The sequence below is a fragment of the Grammomys surdaster genome, unplaced genomic scaffold (genome assembly GCF_004785775.1).
Source record: "Grammomys surdaster isolate TR1022 unplaced genomic scaffold, NIH_TR_1.0 132, whole genome shotgun sequence".
NCBI lineage: Eukaryota > Metazoa > Chordata > Mammalia > Rodentia > Muridae > Grammomys > Grammomys surdaster.
The window spans coordinates 2023622-2040211 of NW_021604590.1; the positions used below are offsets into that span (position 1 = coordinate 2023622).

Sequence of the window (16590 nt, forward strand, 5' to 3'; positions counted from 1 at the left end):
TTTTCCAGTATGACAGAATAATTGAAATGTATATATTGCTGATAACATGGGCATAGGAGGAGCTAAATGTGTCACTCTGTAGAGTGCTTGACTGGCATTCCCAAGGCACTAGGTTTACACACACACACACACACACACACACACACACACACAGTCTTTGTACCTTTGGTTGTGTTCTTAGTCATCCTCCTTCATAGCTACATTTTCATTAGTAGAACCAACAGTTTCCTTACACTACACATATAATAAAGGGTAATACTAAAAACTACTAAAGCTATAAGTAATTTGGTATATAGGTGAGGCTTACATTAATAGTGTCACATGTCATCTGTAATGGACTATTAATACTCCATTTTCAATAGGCAGAGAAGATGCAGAAAGCACTGATACTTCCTTATACCCTAGGACAGCATTCCCCTACATACATATTTACATATATATCCCCAAAAAGAACAATGCCCCTACACCAAGTATCACTTGATTCTCCCAAAGACCTTCTCTCAGCCACTCAAATCTCTGTACCTGCTATTAACTCCAAAGCTAATTGCCAACTTTTGCATAGCAGGTGTCAGTGGCAATACTTCATGCCTATGTACATTTCGCTTTTGGAAGCTTGTATTTCTCTAAACCTAACTTAAATGCAAAGGAACACTAGTGAGGTCAAAACCACAGCAGTCCCCTTTGAGACAGCATCATAATGCCTACCCATGGAGCCAGTCATCCCGCAGTGTGCCGTGATAAAATCTAGATGTTTGAAACTCTAGACATGGCATCAGTCATCATTTAATGATCACTGCAGGTAGGAGAGGATCTTCCATGATAGTTGGAAGCACTGTAGTTTTTTTTAAAGCACAAATAAGCATCGAGTCACCCCTTTACTTTGTTGATAGCAATCACTGACACACATTCATTTCTTTTTCCAAATATCTCCAATTTCTTCTGCCTTTGGATCTCAAAACATATCCCCTAGCTTCCAAGAGAAAGTCTGCTACCCCTACTCAGATGAAGGTGCAAGAACAAGCTGTCAAAGGTAGGTTCACACACTGGGTGACTTCAACAGGGAGCAGCAGGGCCAACAGCAACTGAGTCACTGAAGCACCAGGGTCGGAAGAAAGCTTCACTCCCTGACTAACAGTTCCTCAGACGCTGCTCTGCTCAGCATCAAGCAGTGACCCTGGCTAACAAGCCACCTGAACTCACTGTGCTTTTACACTAATAGAAGGGAAGCCAAGTAGACCTTATACTAGGATAGCTAGAAAGAGGGAAATGGGGGGGGAGGTGGGGAGAGAGGGAGGTGTGGAGAGAACAAAGTAAAAGGGGTGGGTTGAAGAGGGGCGGAGGCTACTTTACATGTAGGAACAGGGAAAAACTAGAACAGGAAAACTCCAGGAAGGCTGCCAACTGAAAACGGAGTATAAAGACCTAGGGGGCACCAGTATGGTCTGATTGTGGTCACATGACTGTCCTGTAAGAGACCAGACTCACTCTGTTGCACCAGGCCCAACAGTTGGGTTCTTCGTTCTTGCCAATCTTTGACTTACCTTAGAAAGCAAGTAAGAACGAAGCACGATCAACTATCGAACATCTGACAATCCGCAGAGATTTTAGCGCTTACACACAAGTGAACAAAAACCTCCATGACCTATCTACCCTTCACTGATGCTACTGGGGAATGGAGAGTGTCTTCTGAGACAGGAAATCAAAGTTCTGGTTCTAGTTCTTCAGAATGTGACCTTAACTCAGAAAAAAAAAAAAAACTTTACAAATAAATAATCAAAGTAAAATGATGTTGCCAGGTATGGTGGCCTGTAACTCCAGTACTTAGTAAGCAGAGGCAGGCAGATCTTGAGTTTTAGGATAGCAAGGGCTACATAGAGAGACCATACCCCACCTCCAAAAACAAGTGGACCCTAATCCAATGTAAAAGGAGTCCTCACAAACAGAAGATTTGGAATGGATACATACACAAAAGAAGGTGAAGACAAAGAAAACAAAAACCACCCTTGCAGACAGCCCTGATCTTAGCATCAGTCAACTCTGAGACAATGAATTCCTATTGTTCAAGCTACTAAGCCCACACTTTGTTTTAAGGCCCTCACAAACTATACACACACACACACAGTATCACATCATAATCCACAGTATCAGAGACTCTGTAAGTCTATTCCAATGCAAGCAAATAATCTGAACTAATCAACTGGAATGAGATACTTATTACTCATATAAAATTCCAAATATCCAGATACTGTACTCTCAAAAATGACATGGGTAATTCCCACCCTTTAGATGTCAGCTGGGAGAGGGAGAGTAATTTCTAGAAGACATAAACTAGGGCCAGCAGGATGGTTGGGGAGTTGAACGGTGAGGATCAGAGAACTAGGATGGGGTGAGGCTTCTTTCGTACCCAGCACAGCAGCAAAAACAAGGGAGACAGACCCTACCTTAACAATGTGTAAATAAAGAACCAGTTCCTGGAAGGTTGTCCTCTGACCTCCACACACTCACTGAGAAACATCCTCCCCAGTAAGTAAATAAATAAACAATAGATAAATAAACGGAGAGGGGCCAGAGAGCTGGCTCAGCAGTTAAGAGAACCTGTTGCTCTTACAAAAGACCTACGTTCAGTTCTCAGCACCACATGGTATCTCACAACCATTTGTAACTCCAGTTCCAGGGAATCCAACACTCCCTTCTGACTTCCACAGGTATCAGGCACACATATGACGCACACACATACATACAAACAAAACATAAACATTTTTTATTAAATTTATTTATTCACTTTACAACCCAATATCAGCCCTTCCTTTCCTTCCAGTACCCCCTCATGTAAGAAGGGAAGCCCCCCCAAACATCCCCCCACTACCATCCATCCCCTACCGCCCCCTACAAACTTCTTATACATTAAAAAAAATACAGATTAGGTTTCGAGTAGAGAAAAATCTGAAACACACAACGTCAATCTGTTGATCAAAGGCATGGCAGCCACTAAGTCACATGGTACTTTACCCTCTGTGGTCTTCCTTAGTCACAACCCAGTCTGATGAGGAGAAAACAGTAAGGAAAACTTACAGTGAGGCACCCCACAGAACACTGACTAGTTCTCTAAGAGCTGGGGAGGTCTTGGACACAGTGGCATCCCCCAGTCCTCATCTCAACAGAAGTAACAACAAACTGAAGCCATGCAAGTCCTAGAAAATGGACTCAAAGGAAGAAGCCATCCATACCTGCACCAACGAAGGTTCCACCGACGGCAATCCTAATAGACAAAATGCCAAGAGCCTCTGGAATCCCATGCAGACAGGACCACACCAAGCAAGACAGTAACATTCCCACTCAGAGGAACAGAACCCAGTGCCAGCCAGCCACCTCCTCAACTTCACAAGGACAGAGGCATAGATGACCCTCTGTGTAGGGAGAAGCTGAGATGCATACCAGGCACCTGGATTCTCAGGGCTCTCATGCCCTCTGGCCGCAGACTCTGGTAACATATCTGCTTCCTACTCAGGTGTGAGGAACAAAACAAGGTCAGGAGTGAGGCCAGTATTTCCCAGGTGAGGACACAGACACAAAGTTGTAAACCAAGGTACTTCATTAGGAGAAGGCAAAGTTAGAAGGGTTAAAAGAGATGGAGGAGGAGAGAGAAAAAAACCCCACAAACTAAAAAAAAAAAAAAAAAAAAAGTAAATGTCTCAAAGGTAACAATTCCAAATAAGCAGGAAAATGAGCAAAGACTCAGAACAAGGGACCCAACAGAGGAGAGATGACTGATATTCAGGACAGAACACAGACAGTCAGGTAATGTGAGCCTGGAGTCATGACTGGTGTTCAGAAGTGAAAGTCAGCACACCACTGTTCATTACAAAGAAAACAAAATGTGTAGGAAAAAGTAAAATCACTGCACATGCTTAATTCTGAATACATTTAGCTGTGAAACATAAGCAGTGAAAATTGCTTATACTAGTTAAATATTAAATATTAGATAAATATTAATTACACTGAGAAGTTATTCCAGGCAAATTTATCACTTTTCCACAGTCCACAGCCCCAAACAGGGAACTTGGAAGTCCACTTTCAGGCTGTGTCTTCCCATATCAGTTAAAGTAATCCAGACAAGCCCCACAGCTGCACCCAGAGGCCAAACCAATGCACACAACCCTTCACTGAGGTGTTCTTCCCAGGTTAATTCCTAGGCTGTATCAACTTGACAACTAAAACTGTCACACAGGATTACCAGTATTTTTCCATGCACAGAATAAAATTATTTCAAATGCTTCACAATTTTTATTAACATGAGCTAGAGTTTACACAAAAGTATTCGTTCCTAACTTTATCAACTCTCAGCAACAAGACTGTTCATGTCGTCACAAGGAAGGTAAGAGTCACGGAAGAAAACCTATGCAAGCACACAAAATGGTTTCATTGAAATACATATAAAAAATCCTTGTGCACACTAAAAATATAAACATGTGCACACTAAAAATATAAACCCGGGAGCTCTCCCCATGATACTTCTTCACCTCTCATTCTCTATCATCTAGGCTGAATCCCACCCCCGACCCTCAGTGCCTCGGTTTAGAGAACCCTGCTTTATATGTAAGACGGCTCCTTCACTTCCCCAGTAGCACTACACGTTACTTTCAGGTTTCCCTTTGCCCCGAAAAACCTCGCCCTCACCTCGCAGCCTGGCTCTTGACTTCCAGGTAGGTGTTCTTTAACACACTCCCTCATCTAATATCAGACAGAGCCAAGCGGCCAGGCATGCAGGTCTCCAACACGAGACAACCCAGTCAACCATGTACCAAAAGTATCATGAGAAATATATGCTAATACACTTTAAGTGTGTTCAGGGTTCTAAATGTGTGTCTTTAAATGAAAGATTCCTAGCCACTCAGTTTTTCTACTATATAAAGTAAGAGTTCCCATCACAGGGACCTTATCTGAGGTACTGTACTGTAGGTACTGAGTGAGTCAAGTGACACTGTGAGGAAAGCCCTGAAGGACAAACAAGACCCATCTGCTGTACTGAGGTCTCAGCTGGGTACTGCTGTGATGGAACCAGACTCTGAACACAGAAGGCGACAGGTACTCCTTCATCCCGTGCTGACAGGTCAATGCTCTTCCTGTTCAGTACTATACTGAGGGGAGCTGGTGTATACTCTCAAGTCAGAACAGTCAAAATTACCGAAGGAAATCCTTCAAGGCAGCAGCACAGTGGCTACTGACAAACAAGCATGTATCAAACAGTCCAACAGCCATTTTTCCTCCTTCCCAAGAATGACATAGAACCACCTTCCCTACCTGAAAGACAGTCATAAACATTTCTTCTAACCCAGTCTCACCCTAGTGATAGGTACGCAGGAAACATCAGCTGGAGGATGCCCAACTCATCCCAGACCAAGTACCTAACAGGCACTGGTGAGACCTCTTCAATGCCAGTATTTTCCCAGATGCTTTTCTCTCTCTGACTCAAATGGCCTTGTATATAAATGGTCAGAGAAACCCAAGGCTCCTCAGAGGAGCCCTCTACTACCAGTTTATAAATGCTGGCATTAAGAATAGTTTCTTTGTTCTATCAAATTTAAGTAAAAACAGATTCCTACAGTTGATTTAGGGATGTCAAGTAAATGCATATAAATTGTAAATCCTTGGGCAGGAAGGCCTAAGGGGCAATGGAGGGTGGCTATCTGCCATGGGGAATTGTCTGGCCTTCCCAACATCTCTTAGCTTCAGAAGTCTCACATAGAAAACAGGGCCATTATCTCTACGTAGCAGGATCATTGTGACTCTTACAACATAGTGTAAATCTCTCAGCACACGCCTGCCCAAAGAAGGTGTCAACAATCAGGTGACCGTAGTAGCAATAACCAGCTTTTATAAGGCTGAGACAGATCCTTAGATGAGTCTAGCAGGCATCACACCACACGACAGACTAAGCTGAGAGTATGGACCATACTGAAGCCTCTGATTCTGAAGGTTGACCTTTCACATCACACTGGTTAGGTAGCTACTTTACTAGGTAAGCCACGAGCCATTAGAAAGCCTTACAACTGTAAACCAACCTTTCTATTAGGCATTTGTCCAGGACACTTTGTAAATCACTGTGTCTCTTTAAGTCATTCTTTATATTTAATTGGCTGTTACGGCTGTCAGATTGGTGCCTCTTACTCACCAAAAACAACGGCAAGGCAGCTTAAGGAAATTTAGTGTGTGGATAGATGTTTCGGTGTGTTTAAAAAGGAAAATAAGGACGAGTACATCACTTTAAAAAGGGTTTTTCCACAGATGCTTCATGAAGCCCAGACATTCCTGACTTAAAGTCTCTCCTCAGAGAAGCACTTCCTTTCCTAAACATCACAAATTTACAGACTCAAACACTGGGGAAAATACCACAGCACAATCCAAGCAACACCAATCCAAGCTCCGAATTCATGTTAACTACTGACATAGTAGGTAACAGTTCAAAACATCACATAACCAAATCATCAGATAACACTGTTCCATCTCAGTCCTAATCAATGAGCTTTCTGTTTAAAATTTAGTAACTTTTTATTTAAATTTTTTTTTTTAGTCAGGCATGGTAGAGCCCTTGGGAGGTAAAGTAGGAAGATCGGGGGTCCAATGTTTCCAAAAAAGAAGCCATTGTACTATATAGATTTAAAAATGAGTGTTTAGATAAAAATTCTTGTGTCAACTATCCCTTCCAATACATTTCAGGAATTTCATTTCAGAATATAAAAGCAAAAGTTCAACCAGCAACTAAAGAAGTTACTTGATACTGCATACCTATCTTCTCTTCCTGGACCAATCTTGGCACTTCTGAAGGATGTTTTTCCTGTCTGTAGTTCCTCCTCTTTATCTGATAAAAAGAATGATGTAACCATGAAGATCAAATCTAGAATCTTCTCATTGAAATATTTGTTTCTAATCATGTTTCCCAAACTTTACAACTCTGGTCTCACTAAGCCTCACTAGATGCTACTTAAATTTCAACTATTACTCCAAAAATAATGAGAGAACACTCCCAACCTTAAAGCACACCCCAATGCAACGAGCTCACAGGTCTCGGCAGTGCCTCTGCCCCCACTAGCACTCCTGTGCATATCTGCTCTGAGGCCTCCTCTCACTACAGAAGCATGTGCAGCTACAGATCCTACCTCGATACACCTACTCCACAGGTGTCAGCCCAACCTGCCCCCAATCCTCAAGTCCTACTTTCTCACTAGACTTTGCTGTACCCCCAAGGACTAACTTTCCCAGGACTTGGACTCAAGGTTACATCACCAAAGAAAAAAATCAAAGGGGCTCTGCCTACATAGAACGTCAGAACGTTTAAGAAGACAAGCTATTCACTCTGATAATGACTAACAACTACAAGGACTCCAAAGCTGATTCCAGAGAGATCCCCAAGCAGCAGAACACAAGGGAGCATGTCGCCACATGTGAGGGGGTTGATGCCTAAAGCAGAAGTTAATCAAGACGCAGGGAGGTGGGGGCATTAGTGTCTGCGGAGAAAAAAGCCAAAAACTCAGGGAACAAGGATGAAAACTAAGAATGGATCACTGCATATTCCAGAGCAGGAGAGACAAGAGTGGAAGACAACTTAAGATTTATAAACCAACACTTAACATTTCATATTTCTGGCTGATAAAAATGATGAGTTGAGACAATGCACACACTACTCAGCAACACATGGAGGGAATACAAGAAGCAAATGAAGATATGAAATGAGATAGTCAAGTGGTATTTAATTTAGTGTTCAGTTACAGCTAGAAAAGTTAACAGAGACGTGAGAGCCCTCTGAGAACCTGGATATGGGCTGGGTGAGAAAGCAATCACCGCCACCACCCCACTAGGTCTGCTCTTCTGGAAACCACTGTCCACACACCAAAGACACAACACTTACGCTGGACAGCAGTTCCTATTCAAAGTGTGTGTCACTACACATAAGGAAAAGCACCTAATTACAAATTTTAATCTCAAAGAGTAAGAAAAAGTGCTGTCCTGTAAACCAGAGAGGCTTTCCCCACCACACCACCTTTCTCAACTGTGACCCTAATAATTCAAAAGAATTCTAAAACTATTATCAGACACTCCCTTGGCTTTTCATGGAGGTGAGATGGAGGTGACAAGTTTTAACATAATATACAAGTTAGGGGTCTACCTTCTTTCCTTATTTCTTAGTAACATCACTAACAGCTCTCTAAATTTACCAGTTAAAAACAAAACAAAAAAATCACTGAATGTTAATATCCCAAGGCTTTCGGAACAAAGGACCCTTAAAGCCCGTGAGATGGCAGCACTTGTCAGAAAGCCTGACAACCTGAGGTTGATTCCTGGAACCCATGTGGTGAAAGAACACTGGCTCCAGAAATATACACGCACAGGTTCACAAATCAGTAAATGTAAAAAGCTGTTTTAAAAAGACTCAACTGCAGTCAGAGAATCAAGCTAGAAGTGTTCATGTTGTTCTAAGTCACATCCCAGGGTACAAATCTTACAATGTAACAAAGTCTAACATATTCTTGGGTTTTGTTTTGTTGTTTGTTTTTGTTTTTTGTTTTTTGTTTTTGCTTCGTTTTGAGATAAGGTCTCACTCTGTACCCCAGGCTAGCTAATCGTGGAACTGGTGAGTTCCTTCTGCCTCTGGATTCCAAAGTGCTGGGATTACAACTGGGGCAACCTCTCTCCTTCTTTTCCTTCCTCTTATCTCCTTCCAGAATGTAACAACAGTAGGAGATCATCAACTCAAGCTTCCTGCCATAAACAACAGGGGGAGGTGAGGAGGACAAACTAGAATGGACAGGGTAGTAGTCCTGTGGCCATCCCACCACTGCATATGGGTTGCTACTGATAGTTAGGGATCCCTACTGATTTCGTCTGGCCCCAAGAATGAGTGATTTTTCCTCATATATTCATCCTAAAAAAAATAGGACCAAGACATGTGAAGTGTTTCGTTATTAAATACACTGCTGTGGCTGAGTACTGTATAAAAAAGATCGAGCACTGGCTAAAAAAGTTTGCTGTATAACCATGAAGACCTAGGTTCAAATTCCAGCACCACTAGTTTCTCACACGCCCTTTACCCTAGGACTGGGTGACTTGAGTCAGACTTGCTGCCTTAGCAGAGTAACTAAATATATGACCTCTGTGTTCAGGAAGAGAACCTGTCCCGAAAGAATATGGTATACAGGAAGAGAGGAGGGCATCTGACTCTCTTCTTTGCTTACATGAACACAAGTGCACACATCCACCTATGACATGGTAGGGGAGGTAGATCCCCAAATTGGGAAACTGTTAGCAAAGTGAGTAAGAAAATGTATTCAAATACTTTATTACAGGGGGCTTAGGATACAGCTCAGTTGGTAGAGTACTTGCCTAGCAGGCACAGAGCCCTGGGTTCAAGTCTCAGAACCTCCTAAACCAATTATGGTGGCACACAATGCATAGCAAATTCAAGACCTGAACTATCTATATGAGACCGTCTCAAAAAAACATGTAAAGTTTATTATCAAGACATCACCAGAGTGTTATCACTCTAGGGTGTATCTTCCAGCTATCCCAATGTTTTAATGAGACATAATTTACACAGAATTCAGCCAACTGCAGCCCTGACTACAAACCCAAGAGCTATTTTGCCATGAAGGTGATAGATAGGTCCTAGGACCCTGTACCTAAGCCAAAAGTATTAACTTACTTAGCAATGAGGCAATCAGACACAGCTAAAGCAAAGTTCCAAATAAACTCCTGCAACACTGCCTACCAACTGACAGAGCAGGTACAAATCCTACAGCCCCACCCCTACACAAAATGACAGGCCCTGGGGCCAGACAGAAGGTATCAATGAAAAGACACAAAGACTTAACTTAGGCTTAAAAACCTGCCCACAGGCTGTGTCACCTAAGGGAGGCAGCCCAGTGTACCTCCCAGCAAGAATGGTTCCAGCTCTGTGTTCCATTGCTGAAGTATATTATGCATACCATCAGAGAGAATAGCTGCAGTGGCCCATGCTATATTTAAGTCGAATATTAATATTTAAACACAACAAAATGTCCACCACAATGTTCACCGGCCTAACCTTTGACCACCTCTGACCTTTGGTAGCACCAAGATTATCCACCCATGGCATACCATACAAGAAAATTTGATCATTTCATTTCAGGAAGATCCACTGGCTCCCAGTGACCTACAAGGACAAACTGCTTGTAGCTTCTTCCGTTCATTCAAGAAGCCCCAACCAAAGCTCTTCTAAAAGCCAGCCTCTGTGCTTGGTAATGAACAGCTATTGGAGTCTTGCCTGCAGGGATTCTGTGCCCAGTTCAGGGGGTAGTCCAGTCAGTAAACCAAAACGCACAATGCTAAGTGAATGAGAACGGGCATACAGCAATTCAAGAAACAAAGCCCCGACCTTTATCCCTTTATCTGCTTAACTGCACTTGGCGTTCAAGGGTTTTCAAAGGCTCCCATTTCCAGAGATCCCTAAGTATAGAGCTTCTTCTGGCTGAGTCTCAATTTTGCCAAATGGGAATGCAGAACCAGCCATCTCATTTCTAGCATTCTACAGCTATTCTGCTACTACTTCAAACACGAAGATCCCTGGGTCCGATAAAACACAATCAAGAACACATTTAACTGGGAGGAGGAAGTCCCGTAGTTGGCTACCCACAGGCAATGTGAGAGGGCACACGGGGCAGGGCAGCCCAACAAGGGCTAAAGCACCTGTCCCCTCCACACCTGGTGGCTGGCCGTGTTGCTAACCCAGTTGAGCATCACCTGCCACGCTTCTTAGTATTAAGCCAGTGAAAACAAACGTCAGATCAACACATAAACTAACTGGCGAATGATCCCAAAATAGATTTCAAAATTGAACTTGCGTTATCCTAACGTTTTAAATTAGTGAGGCGGGGTTCAGTAACAGCTTAACCAGCATCCTACCGCTGGGCCAACGCGCTTCAGCTCCAAGCAAGAGACTCAGTTTCAATTTTTAATTTTTTTTTTAAGTCTCAAAGATGCATTAAAAATACGTGTGGCCGCTACTTCAGTAACCCCTCAGAGCCTCTCCAAGTATCCAGCGTTCCAGTACTTTCTGAAAGCGAGGGCGATCTTCCTAGTCTTGTTTTGCATAAATTATGTCTCCGAAACGCCATCCTAAATTTGAATGAAAATAATTTTCTTATGCTGGGGTAGATCCGCGGCGCTCAAAACTGGGCCGTAGAGCTCCGGCTCCCACAGCAACCAAGACCTTCCAGGGCCCCGGGGGTCGCCGGCAGCAGGGTACTCACATCTGAACCCGGTCCACGGCCTCCAGGAGGCGGCGGCGGGCAAGCCAACGGCCTGAGGGAATAACTGCACCTCGCCAGCCCCGGCCGGGGGATGACCGCGACCGCGCGCCGGCACCCCCTCCCCCAGGCCCGGGGCTGCAGTCCCCGGCCGCGCCGCGCAGGGCCCCGAGGACCGCTGCCGACGCGGGGGTCTCCGCAGACGCCCGCGCGTCCTCGGGCGGCGCGGCCGCGGCTACGTGGCCCACGCGAGGCGAGGCCGCGAGCGGGGACGCGGCCCCCGGGAACCCCTGGCGCTGTCTCCAGCCGCTTACCTGCGGCACCGCGCGCGGCTCTCACTCCGCGGACTGTCGTGCGGCTAGGGCGGGCTGCGGCGAGAAGCGGGCGAGCAGGGGGCGGGGCCGCCGCCTCCGGAGCCGCGGGCCACAGCCGAGCCCGCCGGGCCTCATGAATGGGACGCGGCGGCGGCGGCGGCAGCGGCGGCGGCGGCCGAGCTGGCGGTAGACTGCGCGCACGCCCCGCCCCGCCCCGGCCACGTGACGCGAGCTCCGCCCCCGCCGGCCGCGCGCCGCGAGCCCTAGGCCCCCGCAGGGAGAGAGCGGCTCGACGCCGGCGCGGGCCTCGGGAGAGCGCTTTAAAAAGTTTCCTCCGAGCCGGGTGGTGGTGGCGCACGTCTTTAATCCCAGCACTTGGGAGGCAGAGGCAGGCGGATTTCTGAGTTCGAGGCCAGCCTGGTCTACAGAGTGAGTTCCAGGACAGCCAGGACTACACAGAGAAACCTTGTCTCGAAAAAACAAAAAAGAAAAAAAAAAGAAAGAAAAAAAGTTTCCTCCGGTCCCCATGGCAACCTTGCAGCGCAGCGCCGGGCTTCAGAGCCCCGCTGCCCAAAAGAGTGCAAACAGTCTACTGCATAATGATGTGAAAACGTTATCCCCGTGTAACGCGAGTGCACCATCATGGGATCACTGCAGAACCCGTATCTTTCCTTATTTACCCTCGGAGCTCAGTGATAACTCCTCCTACTTAAAAAAGTGCACTTTAACGTTAGCTGCAGCTGCGAGTGTTAGCGGCTTCTGCTGCTTTTTGTCTTGTTTTGCTGCAGCCGGTCCTTTCGATGGAAGTAGAGGTGGAAGCCCATGGCATCACTTCTAAATGCTTGTTAATTTCTTCGTGTGCACCACGAGCGTGAACATACACAATCTCGGGGCTGCTAAGCCATGCATTTATACAAACTCTGTCCGGGATGGATGGGCCTGGGCCTGGGCGCAGCCGTTTCTTTGCAACAATGAAGCCTGATGGGCAAAGGCTATGCTGGGACCCAGGAAACCTTTCATTTCCCCGCCCAAGTACCACTGCGTGGAATTCAACCAGGTTGCCTCAGTAGTTAGTAACCAAAGCCCCGCAGAGACACCCAAGCCTACTGGGATTTTTCACTTCGGTGTGGCTTTTCATCTGATACATCAGTGAGAGAAATTTTTTCAAGGAAACTTTCCCATAAATGTTCGAGGGATCTTATTCCGCTGTGGGGAAGTGCAACTAAACCCAAAGGTCCCAGTCCTCAGTCCCCATTTCCATGCACTGGATACAAGCAACACCTTCCTGATGGGGCGCTTTGAGTATTACACACTGTGATTCCCACAGAGAGAGCCCAATGTAGCTTGCAGCGTGGACTGTAGAACACGCTGTTACTGTTTGTTTTCTAGCTTCTCATTCTCCATCTTGACTTTTCCCGTTTCTCTAGGGATAGTTTCATTACCTCCTACCTTGGGAGGGAAATATTCTCAAGCTTCCTTTCTTTCATCATGCAGGAAGCAACAGACAACCCGCCCTTCCTCTGTCACCGCCCCCTCTGGGGTTTGACACCTTACTCAGAAGGATTGGTTCATGTTTCTAGTATTTTCCTCATTCTCTGGTGGCTGCTTGATTTATACTACTACTGAGGCAGAGTAGGAACTAATTAAATATTTGTTGACTGTCCCTCCACTTCCCCCAGGCACACCCAACTCCCATCTGTTTCACTGCCCAAGTCTCTCCTCACCCTCTGACCTTACCACCTTCCAGTTTCACCGCCAGGAACCTTCTCTCACCAATCATCTGTCTTCTAGTCTAGATGTGTCTTCTCCCATTTCAAAGAGAGAAGGCCTTGTTGCCCCTAATGTAGTTTGACTCAAGATGTTTGGACTCTGGAGGTTCCCGCTATCTTGATGTTTTGTTTAAGAATAGACATCTTTCTGTGTACTTTCAGGATTTCCCTCTGTGTATTGCAGCCTCCTGCTATGAGCCATGAAACAGCATATTCTTATTTATTGGCAAAGTTGTCTCTGTTTACCTGGTGTCTGTTTCTTATTTGCCCAAGTAACATTCTTGACAATTAAGAAGCAGAATAGGCATGCTTTGCTAAACTATTACTAAAATGTTTCTAGGTAGTACCTGAACTCATCACTGGTGGGTAATGTTAAATAAATAAAAGTCAGTGTATCAAAAAAACCCCAAAATGACAGTTGCTAAGGTCTTGCATGATACCTTATTACAGTGTTTCTTCAACTTAAATGTTGGGAAATGGGTGTTTTGAATATTAATATGCCACAGTTTTCAATATAAGCATGAACATTCTTTCAGCAAGTATTTACATAAGGTGTTTTCTGGGTCAAAGCCTGGTTCCTGACGAAGCTTAAAACAAAAATGGTGGGCGTCCTCTCCAATTCGGTCTTCAGCAAACTCTCCCTCACTTGTAATTGTGCTCATAAACTTATCTGTGTCCCATACATGAGTCTGTGACCTCAAATAGTGGACTTCAAAATACATACAAGCCACTCATAAAGAGCACCTCAAACTTTTAATTAGGTTTAATTTCCACAAAGGTATGGTTCATCCTAATCAAACACTTGGAGCTCGCTAATGTGTGTCAGCTATCTTCCATGTGAGGTTAATTTGTCTTTATTCTTTTCCTATTTAAGCTCAATAAATCTTAGGAGGATTTAGTGACCTGTGAGATCTGTAAAGATGGACCTCTACCACCTTCCTTCTTTCTAACTTAGGAAACACTCTTATTCAAGCTGTCTACTTTTCCCATAGTGGCTGCATTACCAGGCCCAGCTACCTAGAACAGCATGAAGCTCCTCCCTTGAAAGCCCGTCCCTCCTCCACCCATGATACTGTCCAGGCTAAAATCACCAAGGCCCCTCTCGAAGCCAAACATGGCAGACTCTCTTTGGGACCAGCATCTCCAGACATGCTCTTGACCACCATTTCCTTGAAGCTCCTTCCTCCTCTTGTCAGCTGAACACCTCAGAAATCTATGTGCATGTGCTAGGTGGCTTTCACAATGATGTCAGATTCTAGTCCACCCTTTGCACTCCCCTTTGACCCTAGTCCAGAATCTCATATCCCAGCTAATGGCGCTCCCAAACATTTAGTCATCTTTGTCAGAAGCCTAGGGAAGAGTCTCAATTCCAGTACTGTCATCACACGTACATCCTACCTCAGCACGTCTACTGTCTAAAGTCCTCTGCAGAATGGCCACAGCAGCCACATGTCACATCCTCTTCGACTGACCAATATGTGACCTCTCCCTAGTTGCAGTAAATCTCTCCATTCCTCTGAAAATCCAGAAGGGCAAGAGAGCTTTCTTTCCATCCCTCTGGCCAGTAATCCTAACCACCTACCCTGGTTTGGGTAGATCTGTCCTTGCCAGTCTTTTGCCTTCAGTAAAAAGTCTGACTTCCCTAGAAGCACATCTTCAGTGCTCCCCTTTGCTCCAGTTTTCTCTCCTGTTCTATGTGCTTCTGCTGGTCCCTCTGCAGTGTGACAACTTTTAAAATATTAACTTTCATATTTCTCCCTGCACGCTCCTCTTTACAAGAATTCAGCAGGCATACCGTTCGTCTTGGGGAAGTCTGCTGGGGAGAAGAAAAGCAGAAGTTGTCTGCAAGATGTTTCCTTCCTGCCTGTTATTTCCCAAACTCTAAAAGTACCAAAGAACCCAAGTCAAGAAGGAGAAAATGTGTCTTTAAATCTGAAAGAGAGCTTTCTCTGGAGTTAAGAGGAAAGCTCCTACGCCCTCCTGCCTGGCAGCTCCAAGGACAGGGTGAGGTAGGGAATGAAACTTTAGAAAAGCAGCTTTTCTGTTCCTGGCTTTGACGTTCCCTGGGTCAAATGACAGCCCGGATTTCCTGCGCTGCCACGGTATGCCCAGCTCTTTTTGTAATTATATTCAACTTAGACAGAGACAAGAATGACTCAAGTCAGTTCCCACAGCTTGTAGTTAGTGGTGCTGAAAATTATCCTCGGGACTCCAGGACTCCGAAAGCTGTTTTTGAAAAGATATACTTTATTTCTTATTGACTCACAATAGTGTAAATTTTCAGGTGACATAGCATGACATTTCAATACATTTGTAAGAAGTGTATTGGTAATTAAGAAAACTGGCTTATGTTTAGTTTCTTTGTCTTAGGAATACTCATCATCTTGTCTACAAGTAATTCTAAGTATGCAATTAACTGATGTCAATCATAGTTGAAACTCTAGAAGTTCTTTCTCCTATCCAACTATACTTCTGCCCCAGTTAGCCTTCCTTTCTCCATTCCCACCTCCCACATACCTACTTCACGGGTTCTGTAAACACTGTGTCCACTTACTCTCCAGTCCTGAAGAGATCAGCATTGGCTTTCAAGTGTAAGTGAGAATGTTCCCCAACCTGTATTTTTAGCCACCAGTTTCCATCACCTTCTCTCGGTGTCTTCTACTGCCTCTCCCCAATCAATGATCTTTTTTTCTTAGGCCACATAGAGGTAACAATCTTAGCTCTTCTTCTGGGCATATCAAGCAATCAATAAACACTGGATGACAATAAAAAATGAACTTATCTTTCTAGGAATATGCTTGTCTAGGGGTCCAGACCACCTCTCTTTATAAAAGCAAAAAATACAAAGTCACTGCATGACACCAGGGACAGACCTTCCTCTGGTGGCAAGAGAATGAAACAAACAAACAAACAAACAAACAAACAAACACAGATACAAATCTGGTACTGAGTGATCTGGACTCTCAGTGGGGAAAACTGTAGCACCCAAGAAGCACAGCGTGTTTATTATACATCTGGGCAGGGTTATTGCATACAGCAGAACAAAGAGGTGAGGCTGTTACATACAGATAAACAAGAGGACAGAGGCTATGGTCTTAGCTGGATAAAGGAGACAGGTTCTAGCCTTAGTAGAAGCAGCTCTGTAGGGGAGCAGTCTTCAGGCCCTGAATGTCTCAGGAGAGAAAGCCACAGCAGGCATGTTCTGCACGAACTGTCAACATCCACACA

At 44.8% G+C, this 16590-nt stretch overlaps 1 protein-coding gene and 1 non-coding gene across 3 annotated transcripts in view; one reads left to right on the top strand and one right to left on the bottom strand.

Annotated features, from left to right (window-relative positions):
- Lpin2 (lipin 2) overlaps positions 1 to 11672 on the bottom strand; it is a 65887-nt gene extending 54215 nt beyond the window's left edge. The window contains exon 1 of one of the 2 annotated variants that reach the window (XM_028762191.1): positions 11594 to 11672. The gene's annotated coding sequence lies outside the window, so the exon portion shown is untranslated. Of the gene's footprint in view, positions 1 to 6786; positions 6860 to 11593 lie in introns of those variants that run through there. The other variant, XM_028762190.1, reaches the window with a different exon arrangement.
- A 1836-nt stretch (positions 11673 to 13508) lies between these two features.
- LOC114616800 lies at positions 13509 to 13643 on the top strand. The gene has a single exon (XR_003710691.1). It is a non-coding gene; the product is annotated as a small nucleolar RNA SNORA24 (small nucleolar RNA).
- The last annotated feature ends 2947 nt before the right edge of the window (positions 13644 to 16590 follow it).